This window comes from Stegostoma tigrinum, chromosome 32 (genome assembly GCF_030684315.1).
Source record: "Stegostoma tigrinum isolate sSteTig4 chromosome 32, sSteTig4.hap1, whole genome shotgun sequence".
In the NCBI taxonomy this organism is placed as follows: Eukaryota; Metazoa; Chordata; class Chondrichthyes; order Orectolobiformes; family Stegostomatidae; genus Stegostoma; species Stegostoma tigrinum.
In genome coordinates, this window is record NC_081385.1 from 28,019,348 (window position 1) to 28,037,582 (window position 18,235).

Sequence of the window (18,235 nt, forward strand, 5' to 3'; positions counted from 1 at the left end):
ACTAGACAGTGGATCACAGCTGGAATCTGCAAGTGGTGACACACTGTACAGAAGTGAGGAAGTCAAAGCGGAGGTTGGAAGAACACAGCAGGCCAGGCAGCTTCTAGAGGAAAGGAGCAGTCAATGTTCCGGGTATGATCCTTCTTCAGGACTGGATGTGGCATTAGGGGGAGCTGCAGGTAAAGAGCGGGGTTGGTTGAGGTGGAATGGTAATGATAGGTGGACACTGGTAGTAGGTACGACTTGATTGGTTGATGGGAGGAATGAATCCAGTCGGTAGCTGGAAGGGAGGGTCAGAAAGTTCAGTTCCCTGGCTCCCAGCGCTTCATTTTTACTGTGAGCGTTCAATCCCTATGTAGGTCCATACCCCAAAAGAACAGCTACAGGCCTTCAGTACTTTTCTCTGCAAAAGCCCCATCAACAAACCCCCACCAATACCCTCCTTCGCCTCACCAACCTAGCCCTCTCCCTCAATAACTTTTAATTCAATTCTTCCCACTTTCTCCAAATCCAAGCGCTGGCCATGGGCACTCGCATGGGCCCAGCTTTTCCTGTCTGTTTGTAGGTTGTGACAAACAGTCCCTCTTCACTTTTGCCTTTACATCAATGACTACATCAGTGTGGCATGCTGTACCCAGGCTGAACTGGAGCAGTTCATTGACTTCACTAACAACTTCCATCCTGTCCTCAAATTCAGTTGGTCTATCTCAGAGACCTCCCTCCCTTTTCTCGAACCCTTTGTTTCCATTTCTGGTGACAGTTTATGGACCTACATTTACTATAAACTCACAGGCTCCCATAGCTAGCTAGACAACACCTCCTCCCACCCTGTATCCTGCAAAAACTCCCTTTTGTTTCCCAATTCTTGTGTCTCCGTCGTATCAGCTCCGATGAGGAGAGTTTTCACTCCCATGCATCCTGGATGTCCACTATTTTCAAACAATGCTCTTTCCTCTCCATGCACCCCCTAACCCTATCATCCAGAAAGCCCTCCACTACATTTCCTTTATTCCCCACTCCTCAGCTCCTAACCACCATCCTCCTCCAAGCATAATAAAAATAGGATCCCACATGTCCTCACTTTCCGCTCCACCAGCCTCTGCATCCAACATATCATCTTCTGCCAACTCCAATTAGGCCCCACCACCCAGAATATCTTCCACTCCCCACTCTTCTCTGCTTTTCGAAGGACCATTCTCTTTGCTACTGCTTAGTTTGCGCCACATTCCACACCAACCCGTCCGTACCTTCACCTGTAACTGTAAAAGATGCAACACCTGCCCACACACCAGCTCCCTCACCGCCATCCAGGAACATAAACAGTCCTGCCAAGTGAGACAAAGCTTCACCTGCATCTCCTCCAGCCTAGTCTACTGCATCCGGTGCTCCCGATGTGGTCTTCTCTACGTTAGTGAGGCCAAACATAGACTAGCTGATCATTTCACCAAGCATCTTTACCCGGCCTGTAACAGCCAACGTAATCTCCTGATCTCTGCCCATTTCAACTGTCCCCACCCCACTCCCCCTCCAACAGGTCCATCCTCAGCCTCGTCCAGTGTTGTAGCGACACAGAACGCAAATTTGAAGAACACCTTATCTTCTGTCTGGGCACCCTACTGCCCAGAGAATTCAACATTGATTTCTCCAATTTCAAATAACATTTCGTCCCTTCCCGGGCTCCCCTTCCATCCCCACCTCCTCCTTTCCATTCCACATTCTGGCTCTCCCTTCCAGCCACCAACCAGTTTCATCCCTCCCATCAACTAACCAGGTCATATCTACTTCCAGTGTCCACCTATCCCCAACATTCCACCCATCCCCCCTTTGTCTGCAGCTCCCTCTACCCCCACATCCAGTCCTGAAGAAGGTTCATATCCGAAACATTGCCTGCTTCTTTCCTCCAGACACTGCCTGGCCTGCTGTGTTCTTCTAGCCTCCTGTTTGTCTATCTTAGATTCCAGCATCTACAGTTTTTTGTCCCTGTACATAAGTGTGGACCTGCTTAGTGCAATGGAGATGTCTGCTGCACACTGTTCCTTGCTGAAGTTCAAGTAAATGAATTAGTCCTGGAATATATGGACTTGGAGACAGCCTCCTGTTGCAAGTCATTCTCCTCCTCAGTCTTCCAGCATCTACTTCTAATCTGTTAAATCCTCTGCTCGTTCACCCTGCCAGATTATAGGCCAAGAGAGAGAATTGTTCCCTCTGCACATCTTGAAACAAGTGGTATTTGCAGAATCCTTTAAATCAGGACAAAGTCCTTTGGAAGGTGGTGCACCCATCTCTGAAATCACCAAATGCTTCTGCAATCATAGCACGAAGAAATCAATCAGCAACTCCCCGATAGTAATTGGTAATCACTGCAAATGAAGAAGTCACTGGCTCGGGGTGTGGGAAGAGTTAGTCTTTGTAAGCCGCTGTGCATTTGGCAGAAATAATATTCACAAGAGTGCAACAGCTGGAAGATTGAATTTTAAAATGTCAGAACTGATGCAACATCAGCAGTACAGCGTTTGACTGTTCCGCATAGTAACAATGTGCTTTTCTGCATGTGAGCTAAATTCCTTGCAAAACTAAAATTGAGCACAGCCACTGCCAGAAATATGCACAATACCAAAGATGGCATTTTGGAAGCAAAACAACACATCTAGTGTAAATTAAAATGATCATTCTAAATCTAAATGTGTGACCTGCAGTGAGGTTTCTTCAAACAATTAGCTTGATGAAGGAGATAACAAGGTGCTTGGCCTACATGTTATCTCACATTCTCCAGCATCTGCAGGTCCTGCTATCTCTGAGCTTGATGATGGATATAGTTATTTGCACTACTCTACTAGACCCAATGTCCATTAGTTGCCTCTCAAAATTCCAAAAAAAAGTTTGTGCATAGCTGTAAGCACGGGAATGCTTAGAATTGTTTCTTCAGCAACTTATTGCAAATTCCCAGTAATCTCAAGTCTGACACTTCAGTGTATTAATGGGGGAGTGTTGGATATCCTTTTGGTGAGAGATTCAACAACATTGCCCTCAAGTGAAGACACAAGATGTGTTAGTGATATTCAAGGAAGAGCAAGAACACTGTCCTGAAATCTTGGTGGATATTGATTCCTCGATCAATAGCACTGAAACCAACTACTAACCACATGATACTGAGATAGGAACTTGCTATTATTATGTTGCATGAGTGACTGTACTTCTGCAGAACTTCAGAAGTTGTCAAGGATTTATATAACGTTCTTAGATTTTTTGGTTTGTGAAACTGATTTGTCATCAGAACAAAGTATTTAGTAATCATGAGTGAACAGTTTACATGACCCAATCAGCAGACAGTGTTAAATAGAAGGATCTCATTATACTTTAAGGAATCAAATATCATTTATTTGAAAACAAATCTCCCAGCTACATTCTACTTCCAAAATCTGATGTAATAACAACAAGGGCAAATGGAAAAAATGGAATTTATCACAAAATATCACTATCCCATTTTGTGAAACAAAATTCCCAAAAACTAGATGGTCTCAGTTGGAAAATCCACTCTCAAAAATCCCAACAAATGAGCAGACTTTTAAATAATAGTTGTGGGAAGTGGTTAATATTTTATCTGATCTTTAGAATTGCAATTTTTCAGGGATCTAGCTTTGATCATAAGATTACAAATTAAAATTTTGCTTCAATTAATATGAGCATTACTTTCTGAGAATTAGATTTTTAATTAGATGAGTTATGAATAAATTCTTCCATTATCTTTAATGGAGTCCAGACAAGACTTTGATTTCATTTAGCTGATTCAGGAAATCAATCTTAAAACCCACCCAGTTAAACTAGCTGAAGGCTACGACTGGCATAGTTGACTCTACACTTGAGTGGGATATCTAATTGCCTTTTTCTGACCTGATATTCCTCTCGCTGCACATGTTGGTACAAATAAAATGCCTGCCTCAGAGGTATTCTTGAAATGTGGCTGTTACAGTGGTGCTTGCTGAAGCTCAGGAGAGGGTGCGCTGAAAGAGTCAATTATTGGGTCATAGCATCTGAGGCCTGAAGGTGAACAGATTTCAAAAATTGGATGGGGACCAGGGGATGATCCATTACACAAGGTCTAGAGTGCAAGCTATTCATGCTGCGACTCAAGAAACACTTCATTGTGTTCAGAAGGGTTCCTTGAGCTCCAAAACAAAAAAAAAGAAAAGTGTTATAAATTGCAAAAGGGTCATTAATAAAAGCAAACCTGTTCCCATACCAATACAGTTAGTTCTAAATGGGATATTGCGCATGGATTGATGAGAATTTGCACAGGCATTATTGGCGTCACACCTAATCTGCATAATTAATGGTTTCCATTTTTGCATGGCTGCAAAGTGCGATCAAGCCTCATAAATTATTGTTCCTGCACATTTCTCATAGGAAACATTGTGTTAAACAAATTATTCTGAACTTAAAAGTACATTTGAGGTGCTGTATACTTTTAAAGAGATGCATTGGGCTGAACTTTACCAACATGCCGCAAAATTTCGATTTTAGGCAGTTTCATGGCAGGTTTCTCACTGTCAGCTCTGTTGAGCTGCCTTACATGAGGCGCACCACTAGGCTCATTAGGCATGTACCACTCTATACTCATGCTATTGTGCCCTCACCATTGATGGACATTTTCGCTGCTGCTGGAACCTTTTAATTTTCCCACTGTGGGTGTTATGCTTAGGCCTTAGCTGTACACCCGGTTAAAAAAAAATCTGCCAGTCAGGAACACCCTTTCGCTGTACTTGTAGTGGGAAGGAAATGAAAATGAAAAGTTTCTGAGAGCACATAGGTGGCATTTCATTGCAAACAGAAATTCATATTTGTAAATGAATTGCCACTTTACCACATTGCCGGTCTGACTGAATATCAAAATAATTGCTGCTATAAGAACAAAGCTACACAAACTATCAGTCTTTAGCATCATGTTATGTTTGAACTGTTTCTAAGTGTGTGTTATTCTTTTTATAGTATCCAACATAACATCATGTCATTGCTCGGGGCTGACCATGGCTCACCCCTTGGCAAAACTGGAAGTACAGCCTTGGCTGAAGAATGGCCAGGCTCCTGACAGATTACTGTGCATTTCCAGACTCTCTGGTTGCTCTGCACAAGGAGAACTGATTTTGGCCCATAGCCTGGACATAGGATATGCAACCCCTCACCCTGACTGCCACAGGCACCTGACTGACCATGCCCAAAGTCTTGAATTTATATCAGACTATGCCCTTGACTTATTTTGCTCGAATCTTCAGACTGATAACACCTCCCCTTGACTTGGCTGAAAACTACTTCCTTTAGACTTGAAGACATGCCCATTTGCTTGAAGAACATTTGAGTGACATTCACACCACATAAATGCCAGGCTATGACCATCATCAATAAGACAATTTAACCACCACCCATTGACATTCAATGGTGTTACCATCACTGAATCCCCCACTATCAACATCTGGGGGTTTTCACTGACCAGAAACTCAACTGGACTCACCACGTAAACACAGTGGTGTCAAAAGCAGGCCAGAGCTAGGAATACTGCTGTGAATAACTCACCTCCTGACTCCCCAAAGCCCGTCCACCATCTACAAGGCAGAAGTCAGGAGTGTCATGGAATACTCCCCACTTGCCTGGATGAGTTCAGCCCCAACAACACTCAAGAAGCTTGACATTATCCAGGACAAAGCATTTTCGTTGACTGGCATTACATCTACAAGCATTCACTCTGTCCACCACCAATGCTCAGTAGCAGCAATGTGTACTATCTACAAGATGCACTGCAGAAATTCACCAAAGATCCTTACACAGCAGTTCCAAACCCACAACCACTTCTATCTAGAAGGACAAGAGCAACAGACATATGGGAATACCACCCTCTCCAAATTCCCCTCCAAACCACTCAATAGCTTAACTTGGAAATATGTTGCCATTCCTTCACTGCTACTAGCTCAAAATCCTGGAATCCCTCCCTAAAGGCACTGAGGGGCAACCTATCACTGGTGGACTGCAACAGTTCAAGAAGACAGCTCACCACCACCTTCTCAAGAGCAACTAGACATGGACAAGAAACACTGGCCAGCCAGTGATGCCCACATCCAGAAAAAAAAATTCATTGTGTTTGCCACATAATTTATTTGAGAGAATAACATAGCTCTGCACCATAAAGCAATATGTCTGCCCCTTTTAACAGATCCCTGTGTCAAACATGGGCAGCTGCCTGACTTTGTTTATGAGCATGAAGCGAGGAAAGACAGGAAATGGTTAGCCAGTGAAATCTGAGTGATGCGGAACATAATGGGAAGTCGGGGACATTATGAGTGTCCACGTTGACACACAGTGAATGCTAAAACGGCAAGTGAAGAGGCCTGAGACTGACCATATTGCAATTCATGGGGTGGCCATTTGGCCCGTATTGCAAAGCAGTGTTGGGGCATTCTAAAGCGCAGCATTGAATTGGACAAATATAAGTGAGCCAAAAATCTGCCCTGATGATGTGGTGCTGGATGTCAACCTCCAGGAGTCAGGAGAGCATGACCTGAAGTCTTGGGGATTGCTGATCAAGATGGAAACCCAGAGCCACAAGCAGTGAGCTGGGGCCACCGGTACCTGCTCTGACTTTAATGTTGGGAATTGTCACTGTCCTTGGCTGTACAGTGGAAGAGTGAAGCACATAAAAATGAGGTGCAAATAGGCTTAATAAGACGTTAATGCATGCAAATGTACCTTTTGCTTCTCCCTGTTGACATCCTCATCTCTATCACTCAATCTCAGCAGCAAAAGGGGCTTTTTTTTCTTGAACCAGACAGCTATTTCCAGTAGCAGCAAATAAAACAATTATAATAATGTTTTCCTTTGCATTAACCTGTTCACAACAGAATGGTCACAAGAGAAGTTGACCCATGGTCTTCAAGATGTACAAAATCAAGATGGGATAAATATCTTCCATGTAGATTTTGCCACGTGAAAGCAGCAGAACATTACAAGGCAAATTTTTTAAAAAGTCAAACGTCGAAATGATGATGATAGTCCAAAGCCATTTGGTTAATGTGGAAACCCAGATCGGACATTTACTGTTGTATCCAAGTTTTACTGATTTTTACTTCTTGAAAACTGGAAAAGTAGACAGCAGTAAACAGGAGGCAAAATGTTGCAATGACAAAATAGAGCTAAAATAATACAAGAAATTAAACTTGCAAAAACAATGATGGAAACAAAAAGGTCAGAGAATGACACAACAGAATGAGAGACAGAAAGTCATTGAGAAGGATTCAGAGACAAACTCTGAATATATAATATAAACTTTAATCTTTTGGATATATTTAAAAGTCTAATTTAAAATACAATGAAACTGATCTTTCACATTGTGATTTTATTGCAATTTCAAATGATTACATTTAATGTGTTTGCGATGGATTTTCATATAATAGCCAGAATATAATTGAATTTTAATTAAGTCGATGACTGCTTCCCTCCAAGTCTAGTTTTAATTAGATAATGCATTAATAAATTCTGTCAATTATTTTGTAACATGTAGTTGGTGAATGGCTCTTTGTAGTGTTGGTAGATTTTAGATAAATTGAATCTGACTGGGATGTATGAACAAGGCAGCCATGACAGAAAGCACATGCTTCTAACTAGTTCCTGTCACTATTCTGTTAGTGGCCCAGTAAAAAGCCATGACAGAATTGAAGACAGTGTAACATGGAAAATAAAGAGACAATCACAACTCAATGCTGCAAATGGTATGTTGAGTAATTTTTCAACAACAGGCCACTTCGTGTTTTGCCAGTTCTCTGAAAAAAACATTTTCTTGGTCCAAGTGGCAGTTCAATAAGCCTCGGGTGGCAATTGTGTGCCTGACAACAGTTGTGTTATTGGATTTTTTTTATTAATTTATTGCCTGTCGACATATTTATTCTCCCCACTTGGGAACATATATAGCTGCATCATTTTAAATGAGCTGCAAAACGATTCTAATGGAGTTTGACACATTCTAATTACAGAGAATCAATCAAATCTGATGCATAATCTGCCTATCAATACTTCATATTTACCTTCACACAACACTAACAAATCAGAATCTAATTATCAATCAGATCATAGGAAGCTGATGAATTAAGCAGGGCAAAAAATTTTACTTGCGAACAGCACCATTATCATGTGACTGTCAGGATGATAAAATGTAATCTAAATGAGTCAATGGGAACTGCAGATGCTGGAGAATCCAAGCTAACAAAGTTTAGAGCTGGATGAACACAGCAAGCCAAGCAGCATCTTAGGAGCACAAAAGCTGATGTTTTGGGCCTAGATCCTTCAGGGTCTGGGCCCAAAACGCCAGCTTTTGTGCTCCAAAGATGCTGCTTGGCCTACTGTGTTCAGCCAGCTCTAAACTTTGTTATCTTGCAATCTAAATGACCTTTGTTCTCTCTTTCATGGAGCAATTCCAATGTTCATAACAAGGTACCAGCTCTGGTCACCTTCATCTCTATCTGCATTGTGTATTATTTTTTGAACTATCTAATGTTTGTATTGCTGAAAATGAATTCTGACAATCACTGTCAATTTTTTTCTCTAGTTTAAGTTCACACTAATAAATGTTTATCCATATCCACACTCCCTTAAACATCCCAGGAAAGCCTGTCATTGGTGGTCAGTCAAGCCAATAAGGAGTTCATGGTGGCCACTGAAATGCTGCATGTTTTTGCCCAGTGACTGAGAGTGTACCCATAGGAAGGCTTAAAAATGGTCAACACTTCACTCAGGCTTTCAAAAACATCCGATATAATGGGGAATGTTGGAACGTAGGATTTCTTGATTTCAAGACATCAGCACACTTTGAACAACTGATTAGAGATGTGGCCAGCATTCACCTCATAAGCCAATTGAAAGTGAACATGTAAGTGGCATCTCTTCTTGTGCTCACAACTAAGAAAATCTCTCATCTCCCTAAAAACAAGTAAATTTTCAAAAGAAATGCCTATACAATGCTATGTTTTAGCAAAGGCAGGACCATCAATTCATAACGGCAAAGCAATTAAATGCATATTCCACAGACTGGAGTAGTCTTCCTGCATCAGTAAAATCCAGACAAGTGAAAATCAGATCTTTGAATTTTGTTTTCCATTCTGCCAGTACTCATTCCCTCTGCTCTTGGATTCCCATTTCCCCATTTTCCCAAAGTGTCATTTCTCACTCGCACAACATCCTTTTTCGCTTTTCCTCGGTATTGTTTCCCATTCCCTGAGCACCCACTCTAAATTAATTATTCTGGCAAGGTTTAAACTGCCTAGCATAAAACTGATGGAATCAGGTCCACCATCTGTTTTGAATGGATGTAAGCAAATGCTTTAACCTCCTACTCTCAGCCAACCATAAAACGATAAACCATATTGACTGAAGTATCCAAACCTCACAATCATGATAAATCCTTTGATCAAGAAACAAAATAAATCTATGCATATTGGGTGGCCAATCTGATCCCAAGAGTTTCTCTCAGGTAAGGTACATCATTTTACGGCCAGATTCCCAAACTGTCAAATTCCTTGCTTCCCAGTTTCACACTGCCCATCTATCTAATTCTTCAGTTCCCTGTTTTACATCCTTTTCACGGACAAACTTCCAAATTCACCCTTGCAGTGCACTGCCTGAAAATGGGAAGAAAATTTAAACCCCAAATCAATGAGTTCATGCTCCATAAAATTGTTTACTCTGCATTGAAAATATGTCATCAGCATACTCTACACACATAAATAAATTATAATATATAATCTCACCTTTTTCATATTCATCCAACTGTTTATTCAAAAAGCTCTGCAGATAAAGTCCTTACATCAATTTAAAGTAATTTCTTTTAATTGCATTAATATTTGTTTCTGTATAATCTTCATCATATAATTTATCTCTTGAATCTTTTAACAAACATTCCCTCTGTTCCAATAATATTCAAACTATGTCACCACAAAGAGGTTTCACTAGTACCCTATTGAGGTTACACATCAAGCTGGGAATGAAGGGCATGTGATTTAGCAACAACAAGCAATGCATACACAACCTGATCCATTAGCTATTATGATATTCATGGGGGATGCTGGCATAGCTGACTATGCCAGTATTTATTGCTCTGTCTTAATTGTCTTATAAAAACTGGTAAATTGCCTTCTCAATTCTCTGCAGCCTTTGATGTGCATGTACATTCACACTGTTAATAGGAAGGATGTCCAGGATTTAGATTCAGCAACAGTAAAGGAGTGGCAATATTGTCCCAAGCCAGGATGGTGTGTGAACTGATGGGTAACATTCAGTTCAAGATGATCTCGTGCATCTGCTGCCCAAGTCCTGGCAAACTTCATGGGTTAGGAGTGCTGTCATAGAATCCCTATGGAGAGGGAACCAGCCCTCAGGCCCAACAAGTCCACACCAATCCTCAGAACATCCCATCCAGACCCATCCCTCTATAACCTACTTCATCTACACACCCCTGAACAATTTGGCATGGCCAATTCACTTAGCCTGCACATCTTTGAACTGTGGGAGGAAACCGGAGAACTGGGAGGGAGCCCATGTCGGCACAGGGAGACTATGCAAACTCCACACAGACAGTGGCCTGAGGGTGGAATCGAACCTAGGTTCCTGGCATCGTGAGGCAGCAGTGCTAACCACCGAGCCACCATGACGCCCGCTGATCAAATGCTTTAGCAAAATCTTTGTTGACAACATCCACTGCCCTTCCTCTATCAATCATTCTTGTCACCTCCTCAAAGAACTCAATCAAATAGGTGAGACATGACCTTTGCTGCACAACCCATGCTGCCTATCACTAACAGTCCATTTGCTTCCAAATGTGAGCAAATCCTGTCCACCGGTATCTTCAACAACAGATTCCTCACCACTGATGTCAGGCTTACTGCCCTGTATTTACCTGGATTATCTGTTTCCCTTCTTAATCAAAGGAAAACATTGGCAATTCTTCAGTCCTCTTGAATCTCGCCTGAGGCCAAAGAGGATGCAAAGATATCTGTTAAAGCCCAAGGTATTTTCTCTCTTGCCTCCCACAGTATCCTGGGAAAGATCCTGTCTGATCTGGGGACTTGTCTGTCTTAATGTATTTCAAGACACCCAACACTTCCTCCCTCTTTCTGTTGATCTGCACACGCCTTTCCCTAACCTCAACATCCTTCATATCCTTCACTACGGTGAATACTGATGTAAAATATTCATTAAGGATCTCACCCATTTCCTCTGGCTCCACACCATACCCTCTCTCCTTTATATTCCTTTTCCTTTCCAAAGCATTTTCGTATTCAGTATCCCACTGCAAACCCTCATTTTTATGTTACAGCTGAGGCTGAAGCATGGCCTCACTCTTTTCCAGCTACTCTACAGGTCAGAAGAAAAATGAAAATTACCTTTTTCAAGTTACTAAGGTGACTAATTTAATACTCTGAAAAATAATAAGTTTCAAACAACAGGATCTGTCAACTAGGTTTCAGCATAAACATAATTATCGGGTTATTAGCAAAGCATATTCAATCAAGTTATAATTGATTAACATTCAGTCAGCAATATAGGATTACAAAACAAAACTACTACAAAAACAAAAACGGTATCTGCAGTTCTTTTGGTTTCTACAAAACAACAATGTTCCTCTAAATATTCCCAAAAGAGATATATAACTTTTATAAATTCTGCTGAAAACTAAGCTTTTTAAACTGCAGATTGGCTTCATGAAAAAAAGAAACTTTATGACCAATGGCTTATTCTCAGTAAATTGTTCTGATGACCAGTTAAGTGAGTGATCATGTGTGGTAATGTCTGAACATTTGCCAATGTAGCTTGCTCGTAAAGTGTAATTTTGAGATGTTCCTTCAGTCATTCTTGCGAAATAGATATCACCTAGAAATCAACAAGAAGGTTTTAGTTTCAGAAGTGAGGTTGATCAGCTGGGTAGTATGTTCTTAGCAGGCTTCCCTCCAATTGAAGCAGATAATAAGTAACTCTCCAAGTCAGTTACTGTTCAAGACAGACCCAGCATGAGTTGACAGCAAATTAAGCAGTCATCACAAGGCTAAGTGACTCGTGGGAAATCTTGTTTTAAATATTTCTAATATTTACAGTGAATTTTCAATGACTTATGCAGAAACTATTCCAAGTATTATTACAAAACTAGAAATATAACCCTTTTCAACAACATTTCAAGACTTTTGTCCCTGCAAGCAATTTTAAATATAAAGCATATTTTAATACCACATAGAGCAACTGCTAACAGGCTATTACGGTCATCACTAAAGTTGAGTCTGGTACCTTGATACTGCTGTGTGTAATCTACTATGATTCCACTCAATTGATTTGAAGATACACTGCTCATTGGGCTACAATCGTACAAGTGAGATTTCAGTGCTTAGGCACAGCATTTCATTGATCTATTAAATTTCACAGAGGGTGGGCAGCATGGTGGCTCAGTGACTGTCTGTGTGGAGTTTGCACATTCTCCCCGTATCTGCATGGGTTTCCTCCGGGTGTTCCAGTTTCCTCCCACAGACCGAAGATGTGCAAGCTAAGTGGATTGGTCATGCTAAATTGCCTGTAGTGTTCAGGGATGTGTCGATCAGGTGAGTTATAGGGGGATCAGTCTTGGTGGGTTGCTCTGAGGGTCGGTCTGCACTTGTTGGGCCAAAGGGCCTGTTTCAGCACTGTATGGGTTATACCTTTAAGGTACCTCATAGCAGGCTAGTAAAAAAGATAGTGTCTCAGGAATCTGGGTAAGCTGGCTAGATGGATACAAAACTGACTAGGTCACAGGAGACAGAGAGTAGCAGTGGAAGGGTACTTTTCAGAATGGAAATCAGTATCGAGTGGTGTTCCATAGGGATCAGTGCTGGAAGCTTTTTTGTTTGTAATGTATAAAAATGGTCTGAAGGCAAATGTAGATGGCCTGGTTAGTAAACTTGATGTAAATATTGATGGAGTAGCTGATAGTGAGGAGGATTGTCAAGGGATACAGTGGGATATAGATTGCAAAATCTATCTGCAGAGAAATGGCAGACAGTGTTTAATCCAGACAAATGTGAGATAATGTATTTTGGAATACATATATAATAAATGGCAGAACCCTTAGGAACATTGACAGTTCAAGGTGAGAGGGAGTAAGTTAAGGAGAGAAGTGCAGAGAAAATGTTTCACACCAATGGTGGTAGGTGCCTGGAATGCACTGCCAGTGGAGGTGATGGAAGCAGACACATTAGCAATATTTTGATAGACACATCTTGATAGACACATAAATGTGAGGCAAACAGAGGGGTAGATGCTGCGCATAGGAAATAAGTAACAAGTCTAAATTATGATTTGCAATCGGTGCAGGCTCAGTGGGCTGAAGGACCTGTTATTCTACTCCGTTATTGTATACATACAGCGGACAGGGATTTGAAGTTATTTATGCATGAGAAACAAAAAGCTAGGCTACAATTTCAGGAAGAAATAAGAAAGGCAAATGGGAAACTGGCCTTTATTTCAGAGGGAATGGAGGATAAAACAAAGGAAGTCCTGATAAAATTATATAAGGCAGTAATCTCACCCATTCTAGAATAATGTGAACAGTTTTGGTCCCCTATTTAGCAAAGTTATACAGACATTAGAGCAAGTCCAGAAAAGGTTCACTCGGTTGATCCCAGGTATGGATGGATTTTCTTACAAGGAGTGGTCGAATAGGTTGGGTCAGTACTCATTAGATTTTAGAAGGATGAGAGGACACCTTTTTGAAATGTGTACAATACTTAGCAGGCTTGAGTGGATAGATGAGGAGAGGCTGTCTCCCCTTGTGAGAAGAGTCTAGAGCTAGAGGGCACAATCTCAGAGTGAGGACAAAGTTAGAACAGAGATGAGGAGGAATTCCTTCTTTCAAAGGCAGTGAATTTGTGGAGTTCTTTACTGAAAAGAGCTGCAGAAGCAAAATTGTTAATTATAATCAAGGGTAAGATGGACAACATTTGATCAGAAAAGGTGCCAAGGATTATGGTGAAAAGGAAGGGGAGTGGAATTGAGGATTACTAGATTCACCGTGATCTTACTGAATGGTGGAACAGACTCCAATAGGATGACTGAACTATTTATTCTCCCTTATCTTTCTGGTCCTGGTCACTAATCATTAGAAAAGAATGAAAGGAAATAGGCAACATTTTTAATACATTACTAGAACAAAAAGGCAGTTACTGAGAAATTTCTGGAGAGGGAAGATTTATTGTTGGAAGATTTGAAATAATAGCCTAGGTGAGGCTAATCAAATTGGAAAAAAGTGAGAGTTATAATTAAAAGTTGGAACTAGGAAGATGCTGCAATTGAAGTGATAGCACAACTTTTGAAACTGGAAAAAAACTTTGTAAATTAGCTGATGATTCAATTGAGTTAGTGAGATTTCAAATGCAGATGAGCAGTCTGAAAAAAGAAATGGAAATGTAAAAACATGAAATTGAAAGGGACCACTCCAGACAGCAGGAAAAGAAGGAGAAACAACAATTCAGAGGGAGAGATTAAAAAATACAAAGGAAAGAACTCTTCATGAGGAGAGTTAAAAAAAGCATTTTAGATGTGAGAGCTGCTATATAAAGTGAGTGACAGGATAGGTGTACAGAAAAGTAGCTCAAAAAGCTGGAACCAATAAAAAAAAAGACCTCTCAGGAATGTCCTCCCAAGGAAAGGTTTGAATTTAATCCAAGATCTATGTTGGAAATATTGAATTTTCACAAGACCTTCCAAACTTTATGAAGCATCCAATTAGTCCTCTGAAAATGAGGCATTCCAAGCTCCAGAGTTATGTAAAATAGCCCAGTCAGCTCGATGTAAAAAAAGGGAATTGAAAATGCTAATATATGAAAAGTAGGATCTTCACTTGTTACAGATTGCTAGAGAAATCAAGTTTGGATTAAAGCCCCACTTTCATGTCTAAAGCTTTTCAACAAATTGTGGGTAGTCTGTGTGTAACACAGTTAACGTCTGCAGTATAATATCTACAGACACAAAGTTTTAAAAAGGATACCATCAAACCCTCAAAATGATAATCACAGCATGTTGCCATGAATATTTTCATGAGTTAGACAAAGATCTTGAATTTGTTACATTTGCCACATTGGGTTCACCAAATGAGTCAATTACTTGTAGTCCTTTTGAATTAGTTTATGCAATGAGGTGAAGGGAACTCTGAAACTAATCAACTGAACGTCATTAAGACTGAAGAGCAAATCATCCATGCTAGATTATATATCTCTGTTCCAGAAATAGTTCGCAGGAGACTGCAAAGTTACTCGAACATATATCAAGTCATCGCAAATAAACATGAAACAATGGGCTGACAAGCATAACAAATCCTGAATATTTCAACCAGGGAATGTGAGAACAGTGTTACTGCCTTTTCAAAATGAACTGATAAGAGCACACATCAATGGTCTATACAAGGTAATCAATAGGATTAGTAAAACAAAGTATCCAATTGACACCCAAATTGCCAACTTTAGCTGTAAATGTAGGGGAGGCGTTCTTATATAACAGGATCCTTATTGGTTATGTCCAGATGTTTTCACCCTAATGAATGACCTCTAACAACATGCAAGATGTTTGATAGAAACCAGGACAAAGCAGGATACTTGATTATGACCACATCTGAAAAGATTCACTCCCTGCGTCACTGATAGTGTGTACCATCTATAAGATGCACTGCAGAAATTCACTAACATTCCATTGACCGTACCTTGTAAATACTGACCTCAACCCCCTGCAAGGGTCAGGGCAGCAGATACTATTGGAACACCATAATCTGCATGTTTCTCTCTGAGCCACGCACCATCCTGACTTGGAAATATATAGCCGTTCCTTCAGTGTTGCCGGGTTAAAATCCTGGAATTTCTTCCCTAACCACATTGTGGGATACCCTCGTCAAATTATTGCAATGGTTCAAGGACGCAGATCACTATCACCTTTGAAAGGACAATGAGGTCTGGGCAATGTGTCCTCACCCAACCAGTGATGCTCACTTCCCATGAGTGAATACGAAACCCTTCTGGACAAGTCCAACCCGAGAATTAAAACTAGATTGATTTTTTAAAAATTTTTTAAATTACTTAATGTGGTTGTGAGTCACTGAGTTGTATTTGCAGGAGGCTGCAGATTTTCATCAACAAGGAAGTATCTTCATTATATATTGTGACCTCTGGAGAAGTGGAACCATACCGATGGTGCACTCCTCCAGCCTTGGTTGTAACGGTAGACATTAAGCACAGGGCCCAGTGTGAGTTTAAGTCTTAAAGTATAGTTCTATAAATAATTAATGTTATTAATAAAATTCTAAGCATCTCCCTCGACAAGAATGTTGTCTTTTGGTATATATTACAACTTCTAATCTCAACTCAAGATATCTCTTTGCAGTATAACCTGAAAACCACTTTAATATCCACCAGCTTAATGTATAGGACAGGGCCTGTGCAGTGAGTTCAGTATTAGCCTACCATCACTTAGCAGCTCACTTCCAACTGTGACCATTGTCTAGGTGGGTTCTGCAGGAGCTGTGTTGCTATTATGTGAGATGACCCCACCTGATGAAGGAGCAGCACTCCGAAAGTTGGGATTTCAAATAAACTTGTTAGGCGATAACCTGGTGCCACATGACATTTGACCTTGTCCACCCCAGTCCTACACCAGCACCTCCACATCAATGATATTATACAACTGTGGCAAGAGCTGTGAAAAGTGGAAACTTAAGAGTCACCATGTAAATAATTGGTTTGCCCCCTATTTCATTCACAGTATATGTAAGCATCTGGATAATTGCTAATAAATCCCTTTAATAGATGGATGACTGAAATATGCTCAGTGAACAGAGAATAATGGTCATCTCAGCATGATTGAAAAGCCGCAATGTTGTTGAAAGGTTTAGATGATGCCATAAATCAGACCAGCAAAGCAAAATGACTGATGTCCATGAACTGAAACATTAGATTAGATTATTGCCATTAAATCAATCTCTGGTGAGGTGTATTTTTATATTTTGTTTGGTGCTTTAGGTTGTACAGTTATGCTAACTGCAGCTCTGGATGCACAAGACACTGCATCACCATGTGTGCCTTGATGCATTACAGGATTCACATTGAAGAATTCATGATCACAATATCATTATTGTAAATTTATTGGGAAATAACCTGTTCTTTATTAATGGAAAACTCAATCTCCTGGGTACAGTCTGTAAATTGTGGTTAGTTTAAAGCATTATTTTGCATTTGAGCAGTTAAGGGCCAATAAATTCTGGACCTTAACATGCTTTTGAAACAAACAGCTTTGTGAAGACCAGAAATTATGGCTGACCATAAATGCATACAGATTAGCAGATATAACGATAGAAGAATCCAAACTGAATGCGTAGGAAGACTACCATAACACCTCACTGATACAATGCAGTGCTGTATTTTTGTGTTTCAGGCATTAGTGCCCAGGAAGCAGAAGTGAAATTGGAGATTAGATTGCCAGAAACCTCAGGGAAATATTTGCACCGTTTGCTTGACATTTCCATCTTCCTTCAGCTTCACAATACGAAATTGCAAGGACCATTATGCAAAACTTAATGCATAGTATTTACTTAACGACAGGTGCATTACATTGGAGTTCACTAGAATTAGAAAACAAATATCAGCGGTTGCAAAAAAGGTAACATGTGATGACATTAGAACACATGACTCTGGAAATCTAAGCCTTTGGACCACTGTCCAAAAACATAATGACAAAGCTTCCACACTTGTGTTGTGTGGCACAATCAAGGCACAATGCCAGCTTGAATAGGCTCAGTACAGACCTAGAAGCTCAAAACTAGGCATCTATGAAGAACTGTAGGCAGACATTACCAGCAGGATTGTATTCCACCACAATCTTTAAGCTTATGACTCAACATAACCCAAATTCAGTTTTCTTTTATCGTCAAACCAGAGGACAAACTATGATTCAACACAGAGTGAACAAGAGCATGTCAACATTAGCACCACATGTTCCATTATTTGGAGTCAACTACTGAAGTCAAACATTGGAGTTCATACAGAATAAACAGGTGAATAAGCATGTTATAAACAGTGCTAAGTGAGCTCACAATCATTAGATCAGACTAAATCACTACAATACTGTGACATCTAGACATAAATGGTGGTGCACGATTAAACAACTAACCAGAGCTGGAGAGTCAAAAACCTTCACATCC